Here is a 14,518-nt window from a genome sequence, read left to right as displayed (position 1 = left end):
TCTGGTCATGTAAAGACATCACTGCTCTTTTAGTTGTTAATATGTAATAAAGGTCCTTAATCTGTGCACAGTACAAGCAACCAGGGAAGATACAGCTCTTTGACCTCAACCTAGAAAATAACACAGAGACCAAGTGGAGCTGAAGTCAGCTGCCAGCTGTGTCTTGCTCCCCTCAAAATCTAACCACATGCATCTACAGCAGCCTGGAACAGGACGACAATTTGACTTGTGAATAAATTGATCTGCATAAGCCCTGCAGTTTAGAGTGAGGTTTTTAGAGGCATTTTGCAGAGCACAGGGAGGTCAGCACAGCCTTAGGAAGCTCCTATCAGAGGCTCAGAACAGCAGCATGGTGAGGTCGGAGGGTTCTGTGTGTGCCATGCTCTCTGGAGGCTGATTTAAGGGACTGTCACAAATGCAACAATGATGTCATCTGGAGAAAGCTGGGAGAGATGATCTGTGTGACAACCATCACTATCCTGAAGACAGTGCTAATGTACTTTGACTTATACACGAGAAAATTTTTTTACCATGAATGGTGCAGGTCCTCCCTCCCAATTGCCTTGAGGGGAAGCAAGCGACAGTGTCTGCCCTCTTTTTTCGACTGGTGTACTGGGATGAAGCTGATGCTCAAACAGCAGGATGTAACTCCAGTACCTGGCATGTGTTAGTAAAAGAGACCTGGTGCTCACTGACTTCAGCATGGGCAAGTAAATACAGATAAACAGAAGTGAACCAACCATACAGCATGAGACAAAGCAGTAAGGTGGGTGAATGGTGGTAGTGGAAACAGCTCAGTGTTCTCTGCTTCTCATTAGCAGTGGGGAGTATCAGCTTGGATTTTTCAACAGTTAGTGTGAAGTTTGAACTCATTAATTTGTAGTTTTTTTATAGAGTGATTAATACAATTACTTACTTGTACTTAAATGGAAAGAATCACAAATATTAGCAAGAATCAAAATATAATTAAAAGGGCCAATAGTAAGATGAGAAAAGTGGCAGAAGTTGGTTGGCTTAAAAGATAAGATGTAATAGCAGACATATAAATGGGAGAGGAATTACTCAGGATCATAAAAGCAGGACTGATAGAAGGAATGAATTAATGGCAAAGCTTGGGCTGGCAGTGAGATCTGCAGGGCTGTGAGAAACTCTCATAAGTAAAGGGTCAAGTGTATCACCAAGGACATTTAAATCTACTAGAACAATATAGAGCAGAAAATGTCTTCTGAATAAAATGCCTTAGTCCTTTGGGATGAGATACAGGATGTTACAGAGCCAGCAAGTTCTATCTGTGTATTTGGACTGGCCACCAACATTGCTGCTGGGATGTAGCATGGCATCATGTGTGAAGAGGACAAAAAATGTGGTAGTGATCATTCTGAATGGCATGGACAAAATAGCATGTAGATTTAGTTACAGATGCACACCAGCACAGAAGGTATATCTTTTCTGCAGCAGAAATATACATTTGGTTAAAAGTTGTCCCTTTCAATTCCTCTTTGCAGGAACCCTTGAGTAGCAACAAAAGCAACAAATCAAGTAAAGCTACAAAGAGAATTTTTCTTCACATGGGAATAGTGATCTGTGATATTTTTTTTTTTTAATCTGGACACTGCAGAATTGTTGTTTCCCAGTACAGATAGCAAGGATATGTTTTAAACCAGAACACTCTTTCTCTGTTAATCCAAATAAGAATGAACTAATATATTCATCACCTGATGACAAAGAAACAAGGTGGCACATTGGGGCAGTGTGTAAAAATGTAGAACAAAGAAAACTAGCCCACCATGACAGTGGAAATAAGAAAACTGCACATTCCTCTGCCTGGGGCTTCTTCGCACCTCAGTATCCTTAATTATGTTCCAGGGTATTTTGGCATTCCTTCTATTTGCATTTAGATCTTTCATCAGGAAGTTAATGTTCTCAGAGCAAGTAAGATCTCAAACCCCATAAATCCTAATGTTTAATACGTGAACGATATAGAGATAAGTATTTAATTTTGCTTTATGCATGACAGAGAAGCCAATGACAAATAGCACTGAGTAATATTTATGAGTTCCATGCCTGAAGGAATAATAAGTACCTTAAATTATTGTAAATTCCAACAAGGCACATACATTGAAGGCTTTATAAAACTTTATACTTTATGCATGTTAACTACCACATTGTTCTCCCTGCCATAGTTCAGCTTCTTGTGTTTCCAGCTGCTGTGATTACAAAGCAGCATCTTCCTGAGCTGAAACAATCTGTGGGAGTGTATCTAAGTGTCCTTCTTGACATTGTTCTGGCCTCCAGGTTCCAGCTATATCCTGTAAAGGGCCATGAAAAGGGCAATAAGGAAATTTATTGCAGTGCTAAGCAAGTAGCATATGTTTACTAAATGTCTATCATGGCTAGAAACAAGATAGGGTTCATCTTTCCTTCTTCCTTTTCATTATTTGTATTTTAACTTTACGTGCCAGCTTTGCTGACCAGCATTTCCTGTGCTTGCTGAAGGGCAGCTGGAGAAAGGAACCTCACACATTCAGGAGCACAGCAGCAATTTCTACAAGCATCTTATACCAGTTCATCAATGAAGAATGAATGGAAACAGAAGGTGGACTATAGCAAAGGAAATCTATGGGAAGCCACTTCATTTCTTGGATTTTCAGGTGCACCTTATAACTGGACTCAGAAGAAGTCACAAGTGTACAGGGAGGTTTCAATTCCTCTGGCTGAATTTGGCTCTGATAGTGGTGGCAAACTGAAGATACCTTGGTAGGTAAGGAAATATTTGCAGATATTTGTGAGAAAAGATGGCAGCCTTGTGTAAAATGATACAGTTGCCAAGTGTTATCATCAACACTAACTACATGCTGCAAGACTTAAAAGATTATTTTACAATGTACTATTTTAAGAGCATTGTAGCAAGGAGTAGCTAACAAAATGAATGGAAAGTAACCTGCTGCATGAGTAACATGTTTTTCTCCTCAGTTCTAAGGAATACATGTATAGAGCAGAGGCCGCGGTTGGCACAATTGTGTGACTGGGTTTCGGGACATCATTTAACCAAGTATTATGAAATGAATGGGGGTAGGAGGGAATTTTCCTGTCTGGGGTAATATTTAGATGGGTAAAGAGGTGGTTTCCAATTTCTAAAATACCACGTTTTAGTACCCATCCTCTGTGCCACTGCACCACATCAGTGTGAGCCTTCTGCAGCCCACACTCTGCTCAGAAGGTTGCACAGGACATACACACCAGGACACACTCTGCTGCTCACAGACAGTTGCACTGACAGGAAATGTAGCAGCAGAGCCAGTGCCCCAGTCCTGCTTGGCAGGACTACCTCCTCTCCTTCCTCAGAGCAAAATCAAAGCCTCCTTGAAAAAAATTTTAAACGAAGTTTACAAAAACCCCCACAACAATCCCTCTGAGTAAGTGTTCTTTTTCCTTAATGGCGATTTACAAAACCCATACCTTGGATGGGACCGCTTCCAAGAGAAGCTGAGTTTTGTTTTTACTCCATTAATCTGGAATGGCAGGAAACTCTTATCAGTTTGTGCACAATACATTTAGTTTCTTCCCTTCTCTCTTCCAAATGTACTTGGCTTTATAAAGGTATAGAAGACTTTGAGAAATGTGATGCTGTGGGCTTGCCAAAATAAAGTACGCGATGATGAAGCAATAACATATTTAACAAAGTGTTGTGGAGAAGACAAGCTGCAAAACCCATCTGCTGGGCTGCTATCTCCACTGCATCACCTGCAGCTGCACAGAGCAGTCCTGGGTATCTGCTAAGTGCTCTGCATACACAGGAACACAGCAGGAATTACCCAAGTTCATGTGCATCACCCAGACTAACATTGATTACAGTTCTTTAAACTCTGATATCAACTGTTGAAACCATGTTGTATAGAGAAATCTTTGGTCACATCCATTCTTGGACAAAAGCAGTAAGTTAGTCTTGCCAGTACACTTAGAAGAGACCTTTTGAGCAAGATAAAGAAGTAAGGAAACTCCATCAGTTCTTCAAAGACTAGTTCAGACACTGGGACATGACTGGACTGGCAGAAACAACATCTCTAGGAGTTAGTTATGTCATTTACTACAGGTACAACATTCAGGCCTGGCACACGACAGATGCTGTAACCTTTACATTTGTGTGGACAATGGAATCCATAACTCTTATTGTTAGACCAGTCTCCTGGACTTGGTCAAAAGATTTGTTTTGTGTTACCACAACAGAAGGCTTAGAAGGAACCAAGCAAGGAGAAGGATACGATATGTGTGACTCCCACAGGATAAGAGACAACAGCCATATTCTGCTCCTCCTGTCGTGTAACAGGTGTATTAACGTATTTTTAATTCTATTTTTTAAATCTCGCCAGCTCTAGCTGTTTTGTCGTTTGGGTGAGAGACAGGTATGTAGAAGATCTTGAATAAATAGTAGCATTCTGCAGTCAATGTCCACCTATAACTCATTTTCAGCTCATTCTAAAGCTTAGACTAACAAGCGTGCTGAGAACACTCAGAAGAAAAATAAAAAGAAATTCAGAAAGTTGGTGAAATGCAGTTTTTCTTGGCAACAGGAAAGAGCATAGGCTGCCATGGGGAGATGCCTGGTGGGTGAGGGAACCATTCTCCTGCTGCTGACAGATTGGCATCAGTGGATGAGAGCCCAGGAAAACTGACACACGACTGTGGGAGTGGGACCTGTGCGTGGGCAGATCCCCATGTCATCTCAGTGCCAGAGGAGAGTGCTGAGATTGAACCACAGCAGTGGCTCAATCAAGCTGACAATGATCAGACATGTAACTCATCAGGTATGGGTCACTGGAGAGCTTGCAAGAAGTTGTAGCTGCTCGGATTCCCTGTCCTTGGGAAGAGTTGCTGAAACGTCCTTGTCCTTTGAACAGCCATGGGTGGAAGCCAGTGGGCTGTGCTGGTCAAGGTCAAGCACCTTGGAGAATGCCCAAGGCTCCTGTTGTTTTCTGAGGCTGAGCATGGGGACTCACTGGCAGCGTGTGGTAACCAAGGGGTTGATATCAGGGCAATAAACAGGCAATAAATCCACATTTAGGGCCCTTGTCTACCACTGTAGAAGATCAGCTTCATGGCTCAGACAGGTTTTGCTAGCATTCATTTAGGAAAAATGAATAACAAAACATAAACCATTTGATCTGTTGGAAGTGTTGCAACAAGATTTTTAAATACGTATTTCAGAATTTTGCTTCACAAGAATGTGGGGCACTTTTGACTTTCTGCACTGTTTTACCAGGATGCTCTGAGGACACTGCCCCCTCCAGCCTCTGCTAGACTGAGTCACCTGAAAGCGGAGGAGGGTTTTTAAGTGCTTGGAGGAGGCCAGGCTGGTGACCAAGCAAGGCTTAAATCCTCAAAGTACTTCTCTACTCTCCAAATTTGTGAAGGTGTTTCTCTGCAAGGAGAATTTTCCTACACTCCCAAACAAGTGTTGCAAGAGATTATTTAAAACATTGCTGTTGGTGCCTTCTAGCACTAAGCCTAATTAAGTTTCTCTCATGTCTTGGAGGACTGCACATGCTTGCTTTCAGGAGGATGGCAAAGCACCGACAGTGCCAGGAGATCCACGTCAATGCGTGAGGTACCTCTGCAGTAAAAATAACAGCCAGAAATTGGTAGCTGCTGCTTATAATTTAGAGCCAAGGAGCTAAGATTGATGTTTGCTGGCAGCAGGTTTGTTGTGGTTAAATATCTTTTTTCTTTAGCCCATGAAAAATACTCACACAAGAATTACTTGATCCACAGCAGAAGAATAGGATTAGCATCAGGAAGAGGTGTCCGGTGGCAGCCTCAATAGTACAAGTTTCCCTCCCTGAATGGAACTCATTCTTCGCCAGTTGAGCTGGTGGGAAATTCTTGCTCCTACAGGAAAGTGCATGGAAGGCTGCCACGGTGTTGTTTTTTTGCTCTCATGTTATGCCCTTTTGCAGGGGTCAAGAGTTCTTCCATAAAACTCACTCCAGGCTAGAGGTCTCAGCATAAGGAGCCTACTTGGTATGTCCTCCCAGAAAGGATTCTATACATGGGGTGATGGAGCCCCCATGAAATGCCTGTCAGCCCAGCACTGTTTGTTTATTCCAGGTTCACTGGAAGGAGATCTTGCTTCACTCTTCAGCCTGTCCTGGAAATTTTTTTCATAGATTTTCTCTACCACAGCCATATCTCAGTAAGATCTCTCTGCCACAGCCAGCCGGCTCCTCCAGGCTGACAGTCTGGCACAGGCACACAAAGCCGACTGAGCCATTGACAAAACCAAGGTGCCGCCCATTATTTGAACATGCTAGAGTGGACAACTGCCGGGAGATCACGAGTACCAGACAATGAACGAATCCTCTGCGGTTAATTGTCATCCCTGCCAATGAGAGGAGGTTCGTCGCTCTCGCAGTCAAGGACAAAAGTCTTTTCTTCGGCCCTTTATTGCCTGTCACAAAGCTGGTTGGTGCAGCTGGGATCAGGCCCACAGCTGATCCTTCTCCCCCACCCCGGGCCGTTCCTCCCAGCTCAGCTGGGGTCACCCGGACAATGGGGAAGCTGCGTCTGCTATGTCACAGGACGCTGGGTCTATAGCCTGGGCAGCCCGAGAATATGTGTGTATGCTCCTGCTTGATGCTCAGGAGCTTGATACCTCTTTGTTTGCTTTGCTTTATTGCAAGGTAAAATGGAAGAAGGGAAAATGCCCCTGCCTAGAAATACAGAAAAACGGATGAAAAAGGCACAGTTCAGCTGTGAGCCTCGCATCTCAGCTCAGCACAGGGGTGGTGTAGCAGGAGGCTGCCACAGTAGCTGTGCTGCCTCGCTGCAAGGGTTCTGCAGACAGGATCCTCTCCACAAAGCAAAGCTTTTCATGATCAGGTAACAGGCTGCCTAGTGTAAGGTGTCAGGATAATTTGGCAGTTCTTCTGGCAGATCGCTCTCCATGCAGGAGTGAACAGGCAGGTCTGACTGAGCGGCAAGCAGACAAGCCATCAGAAAATAGTGATCAGAAAGTTGTACTGCTCCCTGTTTTCCTGTGTTGGAACTTTGCTTCCCCGATGTGTTTGATGTAGCTGCACTAAAAGGATAGAATAATTTTTTCCACTCTGTATTTCTGTGGTTACCTTTCTCCCAGCTTGGGAGCCAGCAAGCAGATCCCAGCATGTCCATTTCCTACTACCCACTTGTGCCTCAGCAAGACATAGCACAACCTGTGCAACCTATGCTTGTCTCATTAGGACCTAACCTGGTTACCATCTTCCCAGCATTTTAGTGGCTCTTACAGAAAATCACTGCCTCGCGTCCTCATTTCCATAAAGCTACTGCTACCAAGAGTGTCACAGCAGCTGGCTGCTTTTCCCACAGTTTATCTTGTGTAATGACTAAACCACATATCATTCATAAATATCTGCATATTTTTTCTGCATCTCCATCTAAGCAACTGCCTGTGTTCACACCTGCACTGAACACCAAAGGGACAGTGCTCAGTGGTGTGGTTAAATAAAAGTATGCCCTTTGCCAGATCACCACCAAGGAGCTGGGAAAAGGTCAAAACTGCAGTGGTGTCTTTCCCCTTCTCCCTGCTGTCATGACTGCTATTATGCCTTCAGTGCAAGAATAGCAGAGGCTGATAAGCATCCTGAAAGAGATGATTTAACTTGTATTTACCTATGCATATAAACCAGGTTTGAGACAACACAGGCAACATCCCATTCTCTGGCATCTCATGTTAAAGAAATGAATGGCTCTTAGTTCATCTACTGTTTTGGAATAATGCATTCCCTGATTTTTCAGGTGTCATTGGATTATTGATAGTTATTGTGTTCTATCTGCATATCAGTGCTTGTACTCCCTCCGCAAAAGACGCTCACCTGGAAGCCTGTGGAAATTGAATACATATTCAGGACTCAAAACAATTCCTGCCTGATGTATTCAAACACGGCAGCAGAATTTCATCACCTACCTCACCGCCAAATTCTTTTCAGATCTTATCTTTTCCAGTCATAAGCTAGAAAAGATGCATGATACAATATCCTAGCAGTGCTGCAGGGGATGTGACTCCACCAGTAATTTGTGAGATAGATGTTGGGAGTGCCCCTAACGAAAATTGTTTGAGGATAAAATTACTGAGCACAGTGCTGAAATGGTGCATCACCCACTGGCCTGGTCCAGGATTTCCAGAGGGATTCTACAACCTAGATGCCAAAATGCTACTGAATATCAATTGGAATTTTGTTCCTAATTCACTTGCCTGAAACCCAATTAATCCTTTCCATAACATTTCTTTCAGGTTTTGGATGGTGATTACATTAAAAATCCTATAGACTTTGATCATAACCGACAAGATTTCCTTTGATGTGGTAGAGCTTTGATAGCCACATCAACATAAAATCAAATTAAAAGAAAAATTTAGAGATTTGTATCAGTTTACGATGGCAGCTATTCATAAAAATTGAATTGGTGCATATATGATATTTACGTACAGTCTGAGAAGCACAAGCCAGGGGACCAAGGTCTGATGCAAAATTGAGGTGTTGTTAATGATAAAAAACTTAAGCACTATCATAGTAGAAATTATAACCTGTGAACCCCTGTTCCAGACCAGACTGGGGGTCTAGGAGTTGCCATGTCCTTCACTTTCCACCACAGGTAACAACATGAGTATTTTTAACAGAGACAAGAAACATCAGTTGTTTTCTGCCAGAGCATCATCAACATGGGTTGGGAATTGGACCTTGCTGGGCTCTGGCTGCTGGTTCCTTAGAGAACAGATTTTCTTCCTGAGAGTAGGTGTTCAGGGACAAGGTGCTGGAGAGACCCTGTGCCCTCCATAGTCCTGCCCTCCATCAGCACCCGTGGAACTGGCCACAGGGGCACTGAAGGGATTTTGCATAACTGGAGGGCAAGATTTTCCTTTTGTTGGCCGCAGTGTTTGTACAAGAAAGACCTGCATGACTGAGTGGAAGAAAAAAATATTTGTACCTTATATGTTGGAGAAATTGTTCAGGAACAGTTAATCCTCATGAAAATCCTTCTCTGAAATGCTGCCAAGAGCAGTAGCTGTGTTGTTATTTGCCATGCCAATGCCCGTCTGTGAGGAGTGCCTTCTCACCATGTAGCATGTGACTCTGGCAAATAGAGTGGGACATTTTTTTCCCAGTGGGACACAGCTGATTCTATCATTAATGCTGCCTGGACTCCGGGAGTGCCAGCTTTTCTTCCCCCATGGGCATTTCCTGGTATTGGCTACGTGGCAGTGGCCAGGCCAGCGGCAGGGTACTTAACAGGTGGAGCACATGGGGTACCTTGTCTGAGGACACCTTACCTGGAGAGCCTCTTCACACTTCATGGACATACATGTACACTGAGCATCTATTTTATCTCACTCATTTTTGTTGATTGCAGCATGTATCCTCAGCTCACAATCCTCTGCACTCTGTGTCATTGAAAATCAGGTTCTCCTCAGCCCGCTGCTGTCACACAGGACGTATCTGTGAAATCTGCCCACCTCAGGGATGATGCTCATCATTTAACATAATCTTGTGCTTTCCTTCATGCTTCATTTTTCATGCTCTTAGCAGCCATAACAAGTCTGAAAGGTAAATGATGAGAAGCCTGAAGTATGCAAGGAATGACTATTTGATTCTCCTGCAAAACTGGGAAAGAAAAGCCCCAAACACCTTTGAATTTTCACATATATACAATCTTGTTCATGCCACACCCATGCTGGGCTCAGAAATGTAAACATGCCAATTTATTTTTATAGGAAAATCAGAACAGGTACCTGGAACATAAAGAAGTTTTGCAAGAGCACTTTTGAGGAAAAATTGGTCTTATCCAGATAATTTTAATTCAGAAATATAAAAAAATAGTATTTGCATAGAAATGTCATGTCAGGTAAGCTTTGTATTTACTTTTCAGTTGTATTGAAATAGTAATGTTACCACTGTGTTTTCATTTATGAAAGCTTTAATCACTCACATGTGCATTTGGTTCAAAACCAATTAATTTCAAATTTTTTTTCCCCAGTGCTCAGAAAGTTAGCTTTCCATTCCAATCTGTCAGATTTTTCACTACAATAAAAAAGTCCTTTTATTCTCCAGTGTTATCAAGTTTGACAAAGCAAAATAATAATGATTAATAAAATACTACCTTTGCTTTGACTAAACCTGTTTGGTTTTATTGCCTTATTTTGAAGAGGTTTGTTTTCCTTCCTGTGGTGTAACTGTTACTTTTAGTACAGAAACACAAATGTTCCAGGCTTGCAGATACCAGCTCCAGTTCTCAGAGACTCCCCTCGGACAGCTAATTGAGCCGTTGCTTCATTAGCAGTGTGAGCAGGAGCAGTACTGCCTTCCTTGCCCCTGTGGCATAGTTCCTTTGGGAGTGGGTGAGTAGAATAATATAGGGAAAAGCAGCATCGAGACAAAGCAAGGACTAGCAAGTCTGGGTGTGTTTGTCATGGAGCAAGACAGCTCTGAGCTGTGAAGTCCTGGTCATCTAGAGGAGGGTTGTGGTGTCTTGGCTCTTCAGGGTACCCCTTCTAACAGCTGAATGCTGCTACATGTTTTTTAGAAGATTAGAAAAGAAAGGTACAGAGTTCTTTATTAGAAGCTGAAAATTACTAAATGCAGTAATAGGTCTGGTGTGGAAGTTTGACTAACAGTTTGAACATGTGAATTAAGGTTCAGAAATTTACTGTGATGCCCGCAGGGGCATGTCTTTGCAGTAGCTCTATGTAGAGATAAGCAAGGTACCATGAGAATCAATTCCTGCTTTTTGTAGCTACAGTAATTTGGGCTAATTAGGGCAAACTGAGCACCACCCTGGTGCTGAACAGAGAGCTGTATATAAATTCAAAATAACTAAGCTGTCAGCTTCAGTGAGTTCCTCATCCAAAAGACCTCACTTGCAATCACCTGTGGAAAAAAGCTACTTGCACAGACAGGCCATCCTGAGAGCATCCCAAGCCACGAAAAAACGTTTCAGTCCTGAAGAAGTTGCAAAGCTTAGAGCTTCCTGCCAAGCTTCCCTGGTGTTGCCTGCAGGGTGCCAGGTTGCCAAGCCTTTGGGGAGAGAGTCGGTGCCCGGGGACAGCTGGGTGCTTTGCCAACTCTGGGTGGCTGACCTAGCTCGAAAGGGCGGGGAGAAACTGAGTGCGCTTCCCATCTGTTCTGCCCAGCACCAAGTCCGGTAGAGCCTGGCCAGGCTTCCAGCAGTACCTGCAAGATGAAAGGCTGAGATCTGTGAGTGGTTACCACCTTCCTCCAGCCCAGCCCAACCTCAGCAGTGCCCCGGGGCTGCCTGAATCATCGAAGCAGCACCAGCACCAACAGTTTGCTTTGCAAAGCATTAGCTCCTTACTGCCTGTCTCTGCTCCAGTTCTCACTTGGTTGAAATGACGAAACCCTGCACGATATCAGTCTGACACCGCTGCTTACTCCTGGAGAGGATTCGTTTGCTGCATTGACAAAGCTGCCAGGTATGTGGAAGGGGGAGGCTGTGCTCACATGCTCCAAAAGCAGTTAAGAAACCTGAAAACACAGCACAATCTGATGTAAACAAACAAGTTCTGCATATCCTCTCTTCCCAAATATTCAGAAGTCTTAAAAGAATTGGGTGTGTAATTGAAAGTAGCCGAAGGCAGCCCTATCCTGTGCTACCAGCGCTTACGCAGCCGATCACCCAAAGTTTCACTTGGCAGCTTGACAGGGTTACGCATTTTCACATGGGTGAACAGTTCTCTAACAAAGCACTGCAGCCTGAACAACATTGAAAACCACATTGTCTTGTTCCATGGACTCTGATTTCAACAGGCTGGAAGAGAAATTTTCCTTTTTTGCTTCAGCCTTGCCACCAAGTCCCTTGCCTGAAAGAGCAGCCTTCCAGCACCAGGAGCCTATTTTCTTTGACCTCTTGAATCTCACTTGCATTTTCACTAAGAGATAACGTGCCTCGTATTCTGCCCCATGTCCTTGCTAAGATCCTCTGGAGACATAGTTCCTAATGTCAAGGGGATCCCGCTGTCAGGAAAAGATCTGAACCAGCAGCATTTTAGATTTTGGAACACCATTGATCAGAAAATTTGACACTTAGAAGGGATGCAATTTTTCTAAGAAATGAGAAGCATTTCCCTGCAAACCCAAGCACTCCAGAGGATCAGCTATAAGGAACAGGGCTGTCTCCAGAACACCAGGTTTTCTTCCTTGCATGCCATGACCTGCACTTTTTTCTCTTAGGGCCCAGAAAGGAAAATAATTCCAGGAAAAGAAAACTCAGTATATTACTGAGCTGATGAACAAACCACAAAGTAGGGGGCAAGATGAGCCTCTTACAGTTCTGCACTGAGGAAACAGAGAAACTTGTCCCAAATACCATGGTGGGTCAATAGCTCTCTTAAAGCTATTGGATTTCCCATCTTTTGAGAAAAAGTCCCACTTTTGATGACTTTGTTCCATGCTAAAAATAGCTTATTTTTAAAACTGAAATATGACAAGATAAACAGAAAATTCCACAACATAGGCAGACACTACACTATACTAAAATCTGACATGCTTTTCTACTAGTATCACAGTTTTCATTCATGTATATGCTATTTCCTTCCTACTTGCATAACTTAAAAATATGTGAAAGTGCTAGAGTGCTCCTGAGAGCTCCATCCAAGAGCAATTCTCCTGACTAAATCAATAATTAGCCATCATGAAAAAAAAGAAAAAAAATAAGGAAAAAAAAGTAGCAGTCTCTTCACATAGTTGGTTTCTGTTGTTTTGGAGGATAAAAAATGCTTTTTCCATCATCACTCTTGTGAGGGACATAAAGGTCCACCTACAATACAAATCATGTTGTTTACCAAAATTACAATCAAGAGCACTTCTGGTTCCTTCTGCAGCAAGCTTTGATGTCAAGTGGTGTTCCCAGCATGGAGACAAATTTATTTATTCATTAATTTAATATATTCAATAAGCCAACCAGCACACAGACTTATTCTTTACAAGTAATTAGAATGTATTACAAGCATACAAATGTGCCTAAGATTGAGAACTTGGGTTATAATCTAATGAAAATATTGTCACTGAATTAATTTCCTATGTGGTGCCAGACGCACAGAATAAAAAGTATATTGAAAGTCTTCAGAGACCTACTGTCAACAGCCCAGCACTACCTCTATTTTAAGCACGAGAAGATTCGATTTCAAAAGCCTGTTCTTTTTCATGCATGTTCTAGTTGTCTTAGAGGAATCTTCTGTACTTGAAAGGCCTCATAAAAGTTTCAGCGATTAAGAAAGTGAAGAAACAGGCAATTTTTGCTACAAATGTCATTAAAATTAGTACTTTAGTATTAATAACTTATCTATTAATTAAACTCTATTTATTTATTAGTTTTATTGTGCTATTGATTTATTAATAACCATTAGTCATTAAAAATTCATTAGTCTCACAGAAATGGAGTTCAGCTGTCAACTTACCGGGCTCAAGGCAGTTGATCCTCCCTGTGACGAGCTGCAGTCCTGGGAGCTGCAGGTTGCATCACTGCAGCAATTAAAAATCAGGGTGGGTCCGACTCTTGCTGTGGCCGTAGCTGTGGTCTTTGCCAGCACTGCAGCAGCACCCAGACCCTCACTGATACTCAGTCCTTGTCAAAAACATCAATTTCACACTTGCCTAAGATTTTAATTTCTCAGTGTTTTGTAAACTGACTATTGGTGTATCAGTGAGAAGAGAAATATTTTTAAGAATGGGACGTGTGATCTCAATAACACACAAACCCTTCAGAGCAAGCTGGGACAGACACAGACTGTTGGCTGGTGCTCTCAGAGAACAGCTGCTTGGACTCATTCGTGGCCCTTGGAAGTCACGCAGGCAGATGAACCACAACTGGGATATTGCTTCCAACTTTCTGTTCTGATCAGCTGATACAGAAACCAGGCAGAAACGGCCGTGTCTGGATACAGACATAGGCTGCAGCCCCACGAAAAGCCACATCCCTGAAGCTGCCGGCCAGATAGCAATCTGCCTTCCAACACACTTTTGTTTCTTTCTGCCTAGTGCACAGCCTTGGGGCTTCTCCCTCTTTTTAGAAGTGAGAAAAAGAGTTTAAGTTATCCAGGGCTAAGTAATTAATTGTTTTTAGTCAGATGTATTTTGCCTGCTTCAGTATGCAGCAGGCTTCCATTGCTGTGTCCTGCACGAAAGGCGGTTGCCACTGGGAGTATAATTACCTGTTTTCTCCTCTCAGTTCTAAAACAAAAGGTTTCCGCATAGTGCTGAAGTGTAAAGAAAGATCAAGGGAATGCTCAGGGTTCCCTGAGAGCACTTCAGTGCAAGGCTTATCAGCGGCTCCTTATCGCCACTAATCTGACAACACAGGTGTGATGGGATGCCCCAGCTGGGACGGATCTCTGGTAATCTGATCAGGAGTAATTTATTGTGTGCTGCTGGACGCCAGTTTACTCGTTACCAGTTGAACAAAGGAAGAAATTAAGCCTACCTGAGTGGTGCTGGTACCCGGAGGGGTGTGGTGG

General features: G+C 43.0%; 1 long non-coding RNA gene across 6 annotated transcripts; it reads right to left on the bottom strand.

Annotated features, from left to right (window-relative positions):
* Positions 1 to 1,814: 1,814 nt before the first annotated feature.
* Positions 1,815 to 14,364, bottom strand: LOC138119787 (uncharacterized). 6 transcript variants are annotated; one of them, XR_011155618.1, is made up of 5 exons: positions 14,216 to 14,364; positions 13,463 to 14,066; positions 11,362 to 11,531; positions 10,150 to 11,219; positions 1,815 to 9,589 (listed from the first exon to the last, which is right to left on the bottom strand). It is a non-coding gene; the product is annotated as an uncharacterized lncRNA (long non-coding RNA). The 6 variants fall into 6 exon arrangements; XR_011155617.1 differs by having other exon boundaries at positions 13,463 to 13,629; XR_011155620.1 differs by having other exon boundaries at positions 10,150 to 11,234; positions 13,463 to 14,364.
* Positions 14,365 to 14,518: the final 154 nt, after the last annotated feature.

Source organism: Aphelocoma coerulescens, chromosome 17, assembly GCF_041296385.1.
Source record: "Aphelocoma coerulescens isolate FSJ_1873_10779 chromosome 17, UR_Acoe_1.0, whole genome shotgun sequence".
In the NCBI taxonomy this organism is placed as follows: domain Eukaryota; kingdom Metazoa; phylum Chordata; class Aves; order Passeriformes; family Corvidae; genus Aphelocoma; species Aphelocoma coerulescens.
Note: the sequence above shows the minus strand (reverse complement) of the source record. Positions and strands in the feature narration are given on the sequence as shown.